Below are 17,140 nucleotides of genomic sequence, written 5' to 3' on the forward strand. Positions count from 1 at the left end.
AAATTAAAATTGTCTATAGAAAAACCATTGAAGATCGAGCCGTGGCATTCCAAGTAGAATTCCTTCGACTTCGGTGAGAATACTTCTTACAGAGTAGAATTATTATTGCAGCACATTTTGCTCCCTAGGTTTCTCATGAGATAAACAATATATGTTCTGGGAATGAAATGAAATTTTTCCTTTATTTCAACTGCAATATATTCGATAGAAAATCTTTGTTTGCTTCAGGAAAGATGAGACAAAATAGGGAAAATGAGAAAAAATTTGAATTGATCGATTATTTATTTTTTATTCATTCTAGTTATTCCACAATATTGGATCCAAATTCAATAGTCTGTATAACCACCTACCCTTTCAATCAACTAACCAATACGCCTAGGCATCCCACAAATCAAGTCATCAATTAAATTTGCAGGCATATCATTCCATTCTTTCTGAAGGGCTAAACTAAATTCCTGAAAAGTTGAAGGTGGGTTTTGGGCATTGGATATTGCTCTCCCTAAGTAATCCCATATATGTGTCCAATTGGTGAGTGGCCAGTTCATTCTCTGGATATTGTTCTCTTGAAGAATGTTTTGAAACCTTCGTGTGGTGGGGCGTTATCATCCTGATATATAAATGAAATTATCCCCAAATTTATTGCGCAGAGGATCAATGATTGATTCAATGATGTTTTCTACGTAGATGGCACTAGTCATTGTTCGTACAACGATAATAAGAGGGGTACCGCGGCCGAACAGCATACGAGCAATCTAGTGGTTTGATAAATCTTCCTTATGTTGGGCTATTATTCTTGTCCGGTCAAACTGGGAAATTTAATAATAATAATAAACTAAGAAATTGGATATCCAGGTATTTTCCCAGGAATATTTTCAATATAACAACTATCGTAGTGTTGACGAAAACCTAGGTTTGTCTATTTCTCGTCGATCTTGAAAATTATGCATTTCACAAACGACATTACACCGTATTTTGAAAATAGACTAGGTCTTGAGGATTTTGAAGGTCATGCCAACAGGGAGGCAACGATAACAAGCAGAAATATCGCATTTGGTGCTCGGAAAATTCGAGAATAGTTGTTGTAAGGCCTCTTCATCCTCAACGTGCCATTGTTTGCTGTGGTTTGTGGGCTAGTGGTGTAATATTGGACCTTACTTATCCGAAAATGTGGCTGGTGCAACTGTTACTATGGATGGATTGCGCTACCGGGATATGATTAGTTTTTGATGAACGGAATTGAACGATATTGATGTGGACGACTTAAAAGCAATAACACAATCGAAATTTTGCAAGGAAGTTTCCTGGCCGTATTATTTTTCGAAGAGGTGATCAAAATTGGCCATTGAGGTCTTTTGATTTAACACATTTAATTCTTTTTCATTTCGTCCACGTGGAAGATGACGTTCATTTGAATAGTCCACATAAAGACCATAAAGATTGAAATTGTGAAGAGTTACTCAGGACATACATCCACAAATGTGCGAATTGGTCATGGAGAATTTCATGAAAAGGATACGGTGCTGCAGACGTAGCCGTGGAGGCGATTTGACTGATAGTATTTTTATCGTTAATAGAATACCTTCATCTTCATAATTCAATATACATCCATTGATTTCTCTTAAAACATACTCATTTTTTTAATAACAAAAAAAACTCTTATTGGACTCCCTTTTATATTCGATCAGCAGAATAAGAATATAAACAGGGTGTTCCTAAATTGAAGGTTTAATATAAAATTGAAGATTCCTTGGATAATTTTAAGGAAAAAAAGGTCCTATAAACACGGATCCGCAAACGCTTTGTTTTCGAGTTACTGGGTGCAGTTTTTTGTAGTGATTATACCATTTTATTGAATCTTTATTTATCTCCACTATAGACTCAATAAATAATTACCAAAATTTATAACTAATTTACACAGGGCAACAAAAAAAAATGTAATGCTTAATCTGTACATGTAATACGTTTTTCTTTATCAGCTCTACTTTTTTAGATATATCAACTTATCTACCAATGGAGTTGACCTTCAAAGAATCAAGAAATAACGCGATCATCTCATCATCACTTAATTTCATAGAACCACCCTTGAAAAGGGTAGGGAAAAGTTTAGTCATTAAATTTTCTCCCAATGGGGGTTGTATTCAGTATATTCATATATGACAGTTCTAACATTATTATGTATTCATTAATGTAGGTCAATGGTTTTATTGTCAGTCTGTAATTGATTAAATTCCAGGTAAATCTATAAATAGTGAAACCATTGCCTATCAGGTACCTGAACTGATCCTAACTCGGGTAAGTAAGAGAAAAAAATCATACTTCCTCCGTTACATATACAGTTGGACTCAATGAAACAATTTTTAAAGGCTCTTGGTCATGTTTTGCATATATAGGGGTAAAGATGCATCAGTTGGGCACAAAAAACTCAAAGCAGGTATATTTGACGGCCCACGAATAAGACAATTAATTAAAGATCCTGCCTTCATAAATTCAATGAATCAAGTTGAACGAGAAGCTTGGGCATCATTTGTTGCAGTTGTAGAACATTTTCTAGGCAAACATAAAGCTCAAAACTATGTTCAAATGGTTAACAAGATGCTTAATAGTTTCAAATCCTTGGGGTGCAATATGAGTATTAAAATGCACTATTTAGACAGCCACTTATACCGTTTTCAAGAAAATTTAGAAGACATGAGTGAGGAACAAGGTGAAAGATTTCACCAAGATATTAAATTTATGAAGGACCGCAACCAAGGAAGATGGAACATGCACATGATGGCAGAGATATAGAATCAGCTCAAAAAAACTGAACACCAAAACAGCTGTTCCCCTATGTTATTAATCACAGCTTACTAACTAGATTTTGACAATAATTAGGATTTTCCTGAGGATAACTAGAGAATTGTTTGAAAATTTTTTCCAGAAATTGTTTGCAAATACGAAAAAACTACAACCAAAAAGTGTAGAACTGTGGTACTAGTTTTTCTCCAATATCAAAATGAAACTACTCATTGAAATAGTTATAGACTTGTTAAAGATCAAATTCCATAATAATAAACCTCACAGATCCCAATCCCAAGAATAACCAAATTATTTTCCGGATTTATTGAGTGACGCTCGAATTGTTAAATTATTCAATGAAGAAAGGTTCATCGAATATCCGATCGTCTTGCATATTGAGGAGAAATCTGAGCTCGAATAAAAGAAACGAGTTGCATGCGACGTTATACGGAGCGAAAGTTGAACATTCGCACCCACACTTGAAGGCACAGGTGGACTCCTTCGATGGCACCGTGGATCGCTGCCACACGAAAGAAGTTAATCGGCGCTGCGGTAGCGATCGGACAGTGAAATCTATTTTATATGATATCGACTTCCGTTCGTATACTTTACGACTTCTTTGCACGGAATTGGACCGTAAGTATGTTGTCGATATATCAGGAAGATATTCTCCTTCCGTGGGGACAATAGCGGAACTTTTTTTTTCTTAGGAATACAAACAGGTGGTACAACCTATAAAGAGTATTACATTTATACGCAAAATAATATTAGGTGTACAACAGGTGAAATCTATTGTTGTACACAATCTTATTTTTGTAAGAAGAATTGTCTGCGACATAACTTTCTGAAATGAAGGGTGTTTTTTCAGAGCTATAGAACTTTAAATTGCAATAAAACAACGATGGATTATTCGATTGACATGAATTTTATTTATCCGCAAGATAATCTTGTGGCATTACATTTTAAATATGATTTCTGGCATATGACCGCCACGGCTGGCTTGGATGTAGTCCAATCTGGAGGTCCAATTTTCGATGACTTTTTCCAACATTTGTGGCCGTAAATCGGCCATAACACGGCGAATGTTGTCTTCCAAATGGTCAAGGGTTTGTGGCTTATCCGCATAGACCAATGACTTTACATAGCCCCACAGAAAGTTGTCTAGCGGTGCTAAATCACAAGATCTTGGAGGCCAATTCACAGGTCCAAAACGTGAAATTAGGCGGTCACCAAACGTGTCTTTCAATACATCGATTGTGGCACGAGATGTTGCGACATCTTGTTGGAACCACAGCTCCTGGACATCATGGTTGTTCAATTCAGGAATGAAAAAGTTAGTAATCATGGCTCGATACCGATCACCATTGAATGTAACGTTCTGGCCATCATCGTTTTTGAAGAAGTACGGACCAATGATTCCACCAGCCCATAAAGCGCACCAGTCAGTTTTTCTGGATGTAACGGTATTTCGACATACACTTGAGGATTAGCTTCACTCCAAATGCGGCAGTTTTGTTTGTTGAGGTAGCCATTCAACCAGAAGTGCACTTCATCGCTAAACAAAATAAAATGAACGTAGTGCGCGATACGTATTCCGCACAGAACCATTATTTTCGAAATAAAATTGCACTATTTGCAAGCGTTGTTTAGGCGTGAGTCTATTCATGATGAATTGCCAAACCAAACTGAGAATAAATCACTTGATAGCTGTTAAATCGGTCGCCATCTTGAACAGTAATGCCAACTTAAAGTTATATACCTCGAAAAAAACACCCGTTAGTATCCGATTTCCCGCCCTCGGGTCTTTTTAGTGACTTCAGTTTTGCCTAACATAGTATCTGTAGTTGGAGTTTCTCTAAATGAATTCCTAATGTAAGTCAAGATATTTGAACACTTCAGAAAACCTATCATTTTGATTAGAATTGTCGAAAATGTGTTTTTTTTTTCGAAAAGTTGTTGTGAGCATTGAACATATTGATATCGCAAAAAAACTGTTGATGAACAATTTCTAATTTACAGGTATTTATTGAAAAATTATAGATAACATACACCTTCTTCCTCACTTGTGATAATCATAAATTCACGAGACATACCATTTTTAGGATCTCGTTTATCGATAATGGCTATATTTTTCAACTTTAGAAGTAATTTTAGAGTAAATTAATTATTATCAACTGAATTTATCAAAAAAAGTTATTATGAGGTGTACAACTTTGCTTCCGCCGTTTTGCATCAGATGGCTGTGACGGTAAGTGGTAGTCGAAATAAATAGATCGGAGATGTCATACAATAAGCTTAGGTATTTGTAAACCTGACGTTTTCGAAATATTAATCTATCTAAGTATATATAAAACCGCTTGCACATATACGTCAAACTTTAAACGTAAAATCACAGCCCAAACGGGACCATCTAGAGCAAAAATGACAAGAATAAGACCCCCCTCAAAATCGTCTGGAGATCCCGGGAAAAATCCCAAACCTTCGATTCTCCCCGCGGTTTTCGAGTATACGGGGTGTTTCGGATCATTTTGACATTTCAAGTCCCATATTTCTGTGGTATCTGTGGACAATTTGGCTGTCAGTGTCATGTTAATAATAAATATTCCATTTCGATATATGAAAGTTCTTGAAAAAGTTTGCAGTTTCCAAAATTGTTATTCAATATTTAAATAAATGCCGACAGATAAAATGCAAAGTCTTCGGCGAATCGAAAATTCGATAGATATTTGTCAAAATTTGGAAATGACTATTGATATCATCGAATGCATTTTCAGTTCAGGTTCGTTTGAAGGGTTTGTATAATTATTGATTCAATTGGATGAATGTTACTTTATTTCAGGAATTTTTCGTTTATTTTCCACAAACTATAAAACTACATTCTCTTTCGTGAGAATTTGAATCTATTGCGACAGAAGATGGAACTACAAAAGAGAACAGAAGTTTCATCTGATCATGTATTAAACAGATAGAAAAACTCCTTATAGATAATTCACAATTGGCTTTATTACTGGAAAAAGAGCCAAGTTAGTCAGATGACATTCAAAAATTTCCATGTGTTTTTTGAATATCTGAAATATACACTTTTACGACAGGAGAGTGCAAAAATATAAATGACCCATCCGTTTTTGAAGAATTTGAGTGCAGTGCTGTTGAATTTATAATGAATAAGTCAAGTCGTTGTGAAATCTTCCATACGAATAATTTCAACTATACAGGGTGAGTCTTTGACTTGTACATATATTTCAACCGAAGATTCCTGAGGTCAATAGAAACCCTTTTTTCATTTACCATTTTTTCCGATTCGGCCCGGTTAAAAAGATACAGGCTGTTGAAAATCGATAAAAAAATGTCATTTTCCGTTATATCTCGGAAATGGTTGTATAGAAAAAAATGAATTTCGGGATATAGTTTTTCATGTATGTGATGAATCTTCTCCGTGCACAAAATTTTATCCACATCTCCCCGTTTCTTCATTATGAACACTTCATCCCATAAAAATACCAGAAATTCAAAGAACCGAACTCTTAAAAGTAACTAGGACGTTCATTGAAGGATATTTAGCTCATTTGAAAAATAAAAGCATTCTTCATATTTTCTCGTATATTGAGCCGTTTTCGAGTAATATGTGTTTAAAAAAAAAAAAAAATCTGTGAAATTCAAAAAATTGGGTACTTTGGCTAATTGCAACTCTGATAGAAAAGACTCACAGAAATGAATATTTGCCACGTTGTCAGGTCAAAAATCATGGATTGAAACACTGAATTTGCATTGACAAGTGAGGGAACCAGCCGACTTAGTTTGAAAATAAAGTGATTTGAATAAGCTCACCCATTGAGAAAATTCAATTCTTTTTGGTAAATCCGTCGGCAATAAAGCTTGTACCTTTGGAATATGGTATGGGCATTGCGAGACGTCTCGTACTTGTTTCGGGGTGCTGTTGCACGTCATCCAGAACATCATCCATTGTCTCTTGATCGCATTCGGCCATTATCCACAATGTTGATAGCGAGGGTTCCATGATCACGCAATCTTTGAACAATCCTTACGAAAGTTCTCTCATTTGGCTGTCTCCTATTTGGAAACAGCCTTCCATAAGCTTCTTTAGCTCTTCTCGCTATTTTTCCATTTGTGAAATAGCATTCCAACATATCTACCATCTCCTGGTTAGAATACATTCTGCTAATTTCCACTTAACACACTTAAAGAACTTCACAAACAAACACTTTACACTAAACAAACACCTTACACTAAACAAACTAAACACACTTAACACTTAACAAGTTGAACGCACTTAAGTAACACTTAACAAACTAAATACACTTAATACTTATCATTTACATTAAACAAAGCAACAGAAATCATAATACCATAAATTCGAATTTCAATTGTTTTCGGATCATTCTATGCGCATGACCGATCAACATAGAAGAATCTCGAATAATTTTTTAAACAAACCATCAAATTTATGAATTAATAAATTTATTTCAATTATGAATTTCATTAAATGTAATAATTAGTATCATCCGAAATGTTAAATCGAATTTTGTATAATAAAATAAGTCATAATATGCTAGATTACCGTATGTTATGAACGATTTGAACTATTGCGCATGGCCTCAGAGTTTATTACTCTTTGCGCATGGTCAAACTGAAAATTTGAGAAATCTCGAAGAATTGTGGTTGTTTGGCAAACAAATGGAATAATTCGATATATGATTCGAAAATATTTTATGTTTCAATAAGAAACAACCATATCTTTTCAACCGGAAAAAATGGTAAATGAAAAAAGTGTTTCTTTTGACCTCAAGAATCTACGGTTAAAATATATGTACAAGTCAAAGACTCACCCTGTATATTATCTATTATATTATTTGCTGCTCAACTGAAACATGTATTAATAAACCTTGGAAATTAGAGACTCAAACTTTTTACCTGATTTCTCAAAAAGGTTCCACCAAGATAAGAAATTAAAATTTCTTATGAGGTAACATAAGCCATGGGTATTTGAAAGGCAAGTCTATTCATTCTGTCTCTTTTTAGTTTGTTCATTAAAGCTATACTAGGATATACATATAAAAAATCAGTTGAATTACTAGTCAAAATGTTACGACAGAAATAAAATTTAAAGGATCATTCAGTATATGAAGAATTTCAACATGGCAGTTACTTTTGAAATTGGTATCAATTTTCGAGCAATTCAATGTAGGTATAAAATACTTTAAAAAGTAACTATTCATCAAAACTTTCCATTTCATGAATGAATGATTAAACATGTAGATACCTATTTCACTAAAGTTTTCAATCGTTATAGGAATAGTTGCTCTATGGCCAGTTCGAAAATGCTATCCTACTGATTTATTCATTGCTTTTGGTAAAAATTAAATTATTAATTGATTCAGATCCAAAGTTAACATTTGAAAAAAATCAACCCACTAACATGGGTCAATAGTATTGGCTGATACAATTTTAGTACCGAGGCAGTCATTTCAAATACTGAACACATCTTCTGACTGAAGTAAAACTTGAACAATGACCTTTTTTTACTTGCAACTTGAAATGAATTTTGCACTTTTTCAGTGTTCAATAATGAGATAATTATTAAATTGACTCAAGAAATTAACATTATCAGGATTAGTTAATACTGCTAAAGACGTTAATAAACCTATTAATTTCTTATATGGTTCATCATTACAACTCTCTTTTGTTGAATCAAATTTCAATTGAGTTTTCAAAGGAGTGATATTCAGCCCTAAACATTTTTTAGCTTTCCATAAATTCTTTATGATAAAATTATCATTTGAATTTTCTATCAGATATTATATTCATTCAGAATTAACATTAGTTAAAACGAAAAAGTCATCCACGTACAATGCAACAACAGTTAGCAAGTTATTTTTTGATTTTATGTAGATACAATGCTCAATTGTTGATCTTTTTTAACTAATATCTATCAAAATTTTATTTACTATATATATTGCCCTGTTCAATTTACTTCTGAGTAAAACCCAGAGCTACAAGCTTACTCTATAACGTAGCGAACCATCATTCAGATGTCCTCCACTAAATCAGAATTATCTAGTGAAATTTCTATATCATACCTTATCTATGATAACTACATCTCGACTGGTATTAATGAAATTGTTACCTGTATCCCTTTGATCATTCACCAGAACCCATAAAAATCATTTTTGTCCCTATACCTTCAAGAAATATACAACAGAAAAGTATGCAAAATTCATCGATACAATAATCAGATTCTAAAAACGCCTTAGTTCTTCAGGAATGTCCAATTGGTCTTTCGATATTATAAATTATTGAAAATAACCTACTATTAACCAAATTTTTAGATTTCAAAAAGTGTCCTTCCTTATATTCTAAATATATACACCCTATATAATTGTTGATCATATATTGTATTCCTTAATAAATTATGGAATAGAAGAATAATTTGTTGCTCAACTGAAAAAGTATTGATGAACTTGGAAATGAGGGACTTCTTATAACCTGATTTCTCAAAGATGTTACACCTAAATAATATGATTGCTTGTAAGGCAACATAAGCCATGGGTTTTTGAAAGGTAGATCTATTCATTCTGCCTCTTTTCAGTTCATTATAGCTATACTGAATATTCCTAAAACAAAATTTCACTGTAGGTCTTTTCATAGATCTTATCGAATGATTATGTAAATTCAATATTTGTCAAAACTGAAAATAAACATTGAATGCAGTTTCTTTATTTCAAGTGGTATTTCTATTGACTGATAATAACTCTCACACTTTGATTATGCATTTTTCCCAAATTTTTTAAAGAAGAAAGAAATTGCCATTTCTACAGAAATGAGAATTTCAGATTTCAAAATGTCTAATTACTACTTCAAATATATATACACCTTATCTAATTGTTGATCAAATATTGTGTATTTCTTTACAAATTAGTTAATAATTTGAAGTTTCAATCTCAATTTTCAGACTTGAATTGGTCCAACATCTCTAGATACTTCTAATTGATATTCGACAAATAAGTATCCTGTATAATTAGCCATACAAACGAAAATAATCCATCTTCTGAAAAGAAAAACAATGTTTACTATATAGAATTAATTTTAATAATGATTAAAAAGTGATGAAATTTTGCAGACTTACTTATTTTGGGTCTTAGATCACGAATCCGCTGTCATAAATTCCTTAATCCAGCTAGTTTTTTTTTTTTATTGTGATTTTTTTTTTTTAATTGTGAAATTGGCCTAATGAAGGTGAGGTTATCCACATTAATAGCTAGTTTTCTTGTATTTTATCAACTGATTCTCGTTAGAAATGATTAATTAATCACATTTCAAGCTTTCCCTGACATAAAAATGCCTTTTTTTCGTCAAAATCGATGGTTTTATCGATTGTTTATATATGGCGGCGGCCATCATGTTTAGTACGTAACGTTTGTCAGATGCAATGATGCATAGACCTAATATCCTAATACGGATATTAGGTCTATGGTCAGATGCGAAATAATCTGCGACGTTGCCTGTATGCCAGATCTTCTTGATGGGATCGGTTTTTTACTTGGTGGAAATTCATATTAATAGATTGTTTGAGATTATGACGTATTATGAAACTGTATGGAAACTCATAATTTTCGCACAGCTATTCGAGCAGAAAATTCGGCAAATTTATTTTCGAAATGAATAAATGGTAGTTCATATGGTGTTATTCTGGTTTTTTCGATATTGGCATCGGATTCAGTTTAGTCCTCCTGAACATATACAGGGACATTGATGTTGACGAGGACGCTGTGATTACAAGGTTTTCAAAGGGTTCACAGACCAAATTAGATTTTGTGTTATACTTGCCAATTGTCTTCTTTTTTTTTTCATATGAAACAATAGATTTACTATTTTTTTTTTAATTTCTACCTGAATGGCTAAAACCGTGATAAGTAAATAAATATATTATAATATAACAAATACATAAGCGTACAAATTTTTTTACCGAAATTTGAGGCTTTATTGTAAAACACTGGTTATACATTTATGATTCGAAATACTGCCCATCGCTGGTCACTATACTTTCTCACATCTTTCGGGCAGCGTACGAATTGAAAAAACTGGTCATCTTTTGAAGCGATCCACGAATCGATCCAAGTTTTTAATTCTTCATAAGATAGGAAGTGCTGGTCAGCCAGGCTGTGTGCTATTGATCGAAACAAGTGATAGTCCGAGGGAGCAACGTCTGGAGAATACGTCGGGTGGGGTAGGAATTCCCATTTCAACTTTTTCAAGTATATCTTGACTTTCGCAACATGGAGTCGAGCATTGTCATGCAGTAAAATCCATTCATCTACTCTCTCGTCGTATTGCGGCGGTTTGTCTCTCAATGCTCGACACAAACGCATTGATTGCGTTCGATAACGATCGCCTGTGATCGTTTCAGTTAACAACTCATAATACACTACGCCGAGCTGTTCCCACCAAATACTGAGCATGACCTTAGAACCGAGAATATTCGGTTTAGCAGTCGACGTGGAAGCAAGGCCGGGATATCCACATGATTTTATGTGCTTGGGATTATCGTAATGAACCCGTTTTTCGTCTCCAGTCCCAATCCGATGCAGAAATTCCTTCCGTCTTTGCCTCGAAAGCAGCTGTTCACAAACAAACAAATTCCGTTCAAACACCTCCCGGCTTCAACTCGTACGGCACCCACTTTTCTTGTTTCTGAATCATTCCTATGACTTTCAGGCGTTTCGAAATGGCTTGTAGTCCTAATGATCCTGTCAATTATTTGAATTTGAGAGCATAATTATGTTTGAATACTACCCTTATTTTTACCGTAGAATTCAACGAAATCACAAAAAAAATAGGGTTCTGATTTGAAAATCGAAAGTTATGATCAAATTTTGTTCACAATTTTTGGCACAATATTTGAAACACCCTGTGATGATATTTTTCAAATTCAAGATATGCACGATATTCCAACATCATTCTAGTTTGTGAAAGTGAATTGAGTATACGCATAGGATATTCACAGTGAAAATAATTCACGTGATAGTGACTATGGAAATTCTCTCTTTTTTACGGTTTTTTCTTAATATTTTGAAAACTATGAGAACTAACGCAATAATTTTAGCAGAGAGTAATTGAGAATGGAAATCTTTCTTGTATAACCGGAAGTGCCAGAACTTCTAAAATATTTTAGCTGAATAGGGCATCATGAACAATGTCATATTCTGAATTTTCAGATTTCAAATCGGCCCCGTTCTCCAGAAACGTCTAATAGGCCTTCGAACTTGAAACACCCTGTATAAATATTCATATAAATATCTAAATATAAATATTTTTGAGAGGTTAAGCTCGATATCGGTGTATTCTGGGATTTGGTACCATAGAAAAACTCGAAACCCTTAACGGCGAACCCCCTCAAACTTAAGGCTAGGACCGCCCTTGATTTGTCGTCATGGAAAGTTATTTGCATCAAATATTTTCATGTGAGCAAGGGCGAAATGGTATGTTCTAGGAAAGAAGTCATATAGAATTCTACCCTAGAATCAGCATAGGATACCGAGTGAATCGTCTAAAATCTGCTAACGATACAAGGTTTCCGAAAAAAATATTTTATTTTCTAGAGGGATACCCAGTGAAGGATCTACCGGCATAGTGACGGGGTCCAAGGGGCGGAGCCCCTTCGGCGAGCAGAGCGAGTTGATAAGTTATTCTCGATTGAATATGTGAGCTTACGAGCCAAATTCTCGTCATTTGCGGGAGGTTTTAATTTACTGCTTTCATATGAAGAAATCTGGGACTGGGGCTCATCGAATACTCTCAAATACCAATGGTGAGGCCGATATTAGTGAAAGAACGTGCCGATAGTGGTTTCAACGCTTCAAGAATAGTGATTTTGGCTAAGGTTTTCGAAGATGCAGAATTGGAGGCATTACTTGATCAAGAATTGGCAGAATCATTGGACGTGACGCAATAAGCCATTTCAAAACGTCTAAAAACCATGGAAATGATTCAGAAACAAGGAAATTGGGCGGCGTACGAGTTGATGCCGAGTGATGTTGAACGTTATAATTAAATTTGGTGATCATATAATTCGCCATCATGCTCAGGTGATTTGACACCTTTGGATTTTTGGTTGCGGGGCTATAATTGACAATGGAACATATTTTCTATTCTCAAATTATGAAAACAGACCAATGACTACCGAAGCGTTGAATATCCAAATTGCAAAATGCCAACTGCTTCAACAACTAAATACTTGCTTACTCTCTAAAATATTTCCAGTTTGAGATCATCGTGTTAATTGTAGTAGTACTTCAACTTTTTTTTATAATGGAAGCTATATAGTATACGAAGATTCAATAAAATAAATTTCCCATACCGGGAATCGAACCCGAGCCTCCTGGGTGAAAGCCAGGTATCCTAGCCACTAGACCATATGGGATATTGATTATAATGCTTTGTTTCATGCTATTTGCAGAATTCAGACCAATATGATTTTAGACCTCCTTAAGGGTGTTCAATACCTTGTTCATACCACTGCTATTTCAGTGCTAAATAAATTAGATGTCATTTAGATCAAGGTGTGTTGTTTGGGATATCATATCCACATATGTGGATCATATGTCATATCCACATATGTGGATCATATGTCAGATGCACATATGTAGGTCAGAATTCCCGCCTATCCCCAATAATTTTTGAGATACCTATATGGTATCCTAACCTAACCCCATAATATTGTATGTTCATAAGAAATGCATGGGGAATTTAATGGTTAGATCCACAGATAAATTGTAATTTAGAATTCTCGTCTTTACCCCCAAAAATATTGTAGGTATACGCTATCCAAATCTCACCTAACCTCTTTAATACTATAGGTATGTGGTATCGTAATAATAATAATCCAAATTTTGTCGACTGGAACAAAAATTTTCGGCTAAGAAGATTATAACACGTTTAGAAAATGGAAACTTTCATTGTTTTATTAGCTATTTCTCTTTTACCATTCTCAAGTTTTTCGTAGTCTCATTACATTCATTCACCCTTAAATGTTTCGATTGCTTGGTGCATTCAAAAAAATGATTTCCAACGTCCAGCGTATCGATTTCAAGTTATATCAGGTTCTACCATGTTCAATTTTATGTAATGCAATTTGTAATTGCACCAATTTACATGTGGATTAAGTAAATTTTTTTGATTTATTATTTGTGTGAAATCTAGTTAAAAGTTAAATCTCCCAAATTATTTGTGTAGAGGAAATTACAATATTACCTATATCAAAATGTTAACTGTTTCGTGGAAGTCCGATTTTGGTTGTATCATCTACTGATTTGGTGATCATAATTTGCAACCACGCTCAGGCGATTTGACACCTTTGGATTTTTAGCAGTGGGGTTATAATTGACAATGGAACATATTTTCTATTCTCAAATTATCAACAACTAAATAACTACTTGCTAAAATATGTCCAGTTTCACATCTTCGTGTTAATTGTAATAGTGCTTTAGCTTTAACCATTTCAACTGTTTTTTATAATGTATGCTATTTAGTATACGAAGATTCAATAAAATAAGTTTCCCATACCGGGAATCGAACCCGAGCCTCCTGGGTGAAAGCCAGGTATCCTAGCCACTAGACCATATGGGATATTATTTATAGTTCTTTGTATCATGCTATTTTCCTGAAATATTTGCGAAAGAGTGCTTCGCACGAGTTTTGTAAGTGCACAATATATTAATGAATATATAATGAACAAAAAATGAGTACAACGTTGTGATTAAATTTTGTAAAACTAATTTGAAAATATTCTAGTTGATATTAATTTCCTTGAGATCATCGGAATATGTTTATTACATTGATAATGTCTATTAAGTGAAGTTTTCGGCTTGGTCGAAATGAGTGATTCAAAAAGATCTCATATAGAAGAAGTAATTGGTTGAGTATAAGTTCTAAGTTCTTTCAGTGTCTGAATTTTTCTCCGAAAAAATACGTTACGTAATGAAATTTTAGTTGTGTAATGAGTTTCATTATGTAACGCAAATGGGCTAAATTCAGTGGTTAAATAGATTAAAAATGATACAGTCGTAGATAAAAACTTAAATCCATATATTTTTTCAGAACTGGCTTAGTAATAGTTTTGACGTGAGATATACCAAAGTTGAATAAAAAAAGCTAAATGTAGCATATCTCAAAAAATAGATCTGATACACAAAACCTGAGGGCCACAGATTCTGCACTCAGAAATTAAAAAAAAAAAAACTTTTGAAAAATTGTGGGCCTGCATAACCGTTCATAAGAGAGCTAACGCAAGATAGGAACAATAGTCATTTGTTTTACTTGGCAGCAAACTAGTAGCTTTTGACTGCTGCGGCTGATAGCTGATAACTAAGCGTAGCGAGGCTAGGAATTCAGCCAAGGCATGAAATCTACTTTGCTGCTGAGTTGAACATTTTTTTTCTTCGATTGTTTATAATGATACATGCAGGATATTGTATTTGCAAATCATTACAATTCCCAAAACCTTTTATTTTGTATTTTATATTTTGTGGTAAATCAAAACTAAATTTGATAGAAATCGCAATCGTTGAAATGGTTGCTTGCTGTGGAAATGTATATGTCCATGATAAATATAGTTTATTGGTAAAATATTGGATATATTTATATTAAGGACAGTGATAGCGACTTAGAAGTCTTAAATCCTCCAGAAATAAGGAAAGTGGCAAGAAATATTGATTGTCAGAAAATGCTGAAAATGTCAAATGTTTTATTCGCATTGAGAATAATCATTTTGCTGCCTAGGTAGGAAAAATGATACTTTGCTGATTGATATAGGTGTCTGCAAAATCAATATTTGCTGTCAATCGGAGAAAAATGTAATTTTTCCTTCCGCTACACAAAACGCGTAATCCAATGAACATTAAAGCCGTCCTCTACATCTCCGAAGAATGTCCTTTACCTGCACTGACAATAATAGCGTACGATACGGGTCATTCTTAAATACTGCACAACAACTGGAGTCGACATAATGCCCAGGTCATTTGCATGATCTTTTCTCCTTTTTGCTGCACATCTTCGTTCTTCGGGATCAAAAAGTCATCAAAGCGAAGTACATAAACCTACTTAAAGGTTTATGGCTGCCATTTTGGGTCAAACATGATTGTATGTGTAAGCTCATCTCGTCTGGTTCGGTAAGAGAAAACGAGAGGGCCATTTTCTGGCACATATCTTTTGTAACGTACTGAAACGTATGTGGAACGTATTCCAGATATTGTCAAGAGGGGATTTTAACATTGCCTCATTTTTAATGTGGCACGTGGCTTGAACGTTTCAGGAGACTGTAGAAGAAATTATTCCAATGGGTTTCAACTTTCCAACAATTTTCAACTTTTGTTCAGATGAGAACATAGCAAATGAACATCAGATGCAGAAAGATTGGTGGAAAACTCTCAAACTCTGAATTTTACCATATTTAAAATCAATTGTTTTTAGATCGACATCGAATACTTGACAATATCGTCATTATAGCATTATTTTATGCCCTTTGCAAATCTACTTTTATAATATATGTAGAATGTGTATCCAACTTTATAATGAGATTTTATACATAAGTATACAAGGAGGTCCAACGAACGAACACTTCAATTTTCCGACACTAAAATGTTCAAACCCCTAATAGCGGTGAGCTTGAATAGGGATGAGGGGTGTTGCGATACCTCGTTTTGTAGATATTATCAAGTGTTATCTGAAAAAAATAAATAAAATTTTACTTCAAAATTTACATTGATAACGGAATGACACGTAAAATAGTGAAGTGTATTTTCTACTTAACACCTTTGAAATATGTCGGATACGAATAATATTCTTGAGATAAATTCTACATTGCCTCTTTCACTATTTTCGCTGTTATTTCATTATCGATGGATATTTTGAAACAAAATTTTAGGGTCAGATAGTACTCGATACAATCTTCAAATTAAGTTATCGCAACACCCCCATCCCTATCCAAAATTAAGGGGTTGTGCTCACCCCCATTAGGGTTGAAGTACCGGGGATGAAAAAAGCGAAAAAGTTGTTCCACCTCGAATCAGAAATCGATGGGTTCGAGCCCGTCCCCCCATTTTCATCTTAAATTCGGAAAATAGGGCTGTTAAGTTTTCGTTGGACCACCTAGTATATGTAGAAAGGTTAATGAAGAAGTTCCAAGAATAATTAATTCTTCAAAGTACATATCAAACACCGAGACATTCTCGTAATTTTCAGCTCCATAATGGAGATGGAGATGGGATGGAGAATGTAATAGTCAGATCCACATATGTGGATCTAACCATTAAATTCCCCATCCATTTTTATGGAGTTGAAAATTACG

At 34.0% G+C, this 17,140-nt stretch overlaps 2 non-coding genes across 2 annotated transcripts; both read right to left on the reverse strand.

Moving 5' to 3' along the window:
* Positions 1-13,144: 13,144 nt before the first annotated feature.
* On the reverse strand, positions 13,145-13,216 carry Trnae-uuc. The gene has a single exon. It is a non-coding gene; the product is annotated as a tRNA-Glu (tRNA).
* A 1,133-nt stretch (positions 13,217-14,349) lies between these two features.
* Positions 14,350-14,421, reverse strand: Trnae-uuc. Its single transcript has one exon. It is a non-coding gene; the product is annotated as a tRNA-Glu (tRNA).
* Between the last annotated feature and the right edge of the window lie 2,719 nt (positions 14,422-17,140).

This window comes from Harmonia axyridis, chromosome 4 (assembly GCF_914767665.1).
Source record: "Harmonia axyridis chromosome 4, icHarAxyr1.1, whole genome shotgun sequence".
Taxonomy (NCBI): domain Eukaryota; kingdom Metazoa; phylum Arthropoda; class Insecta; order Coleoptera; family Coccinellidae; genus Harmonia; species Harmonia axyridis.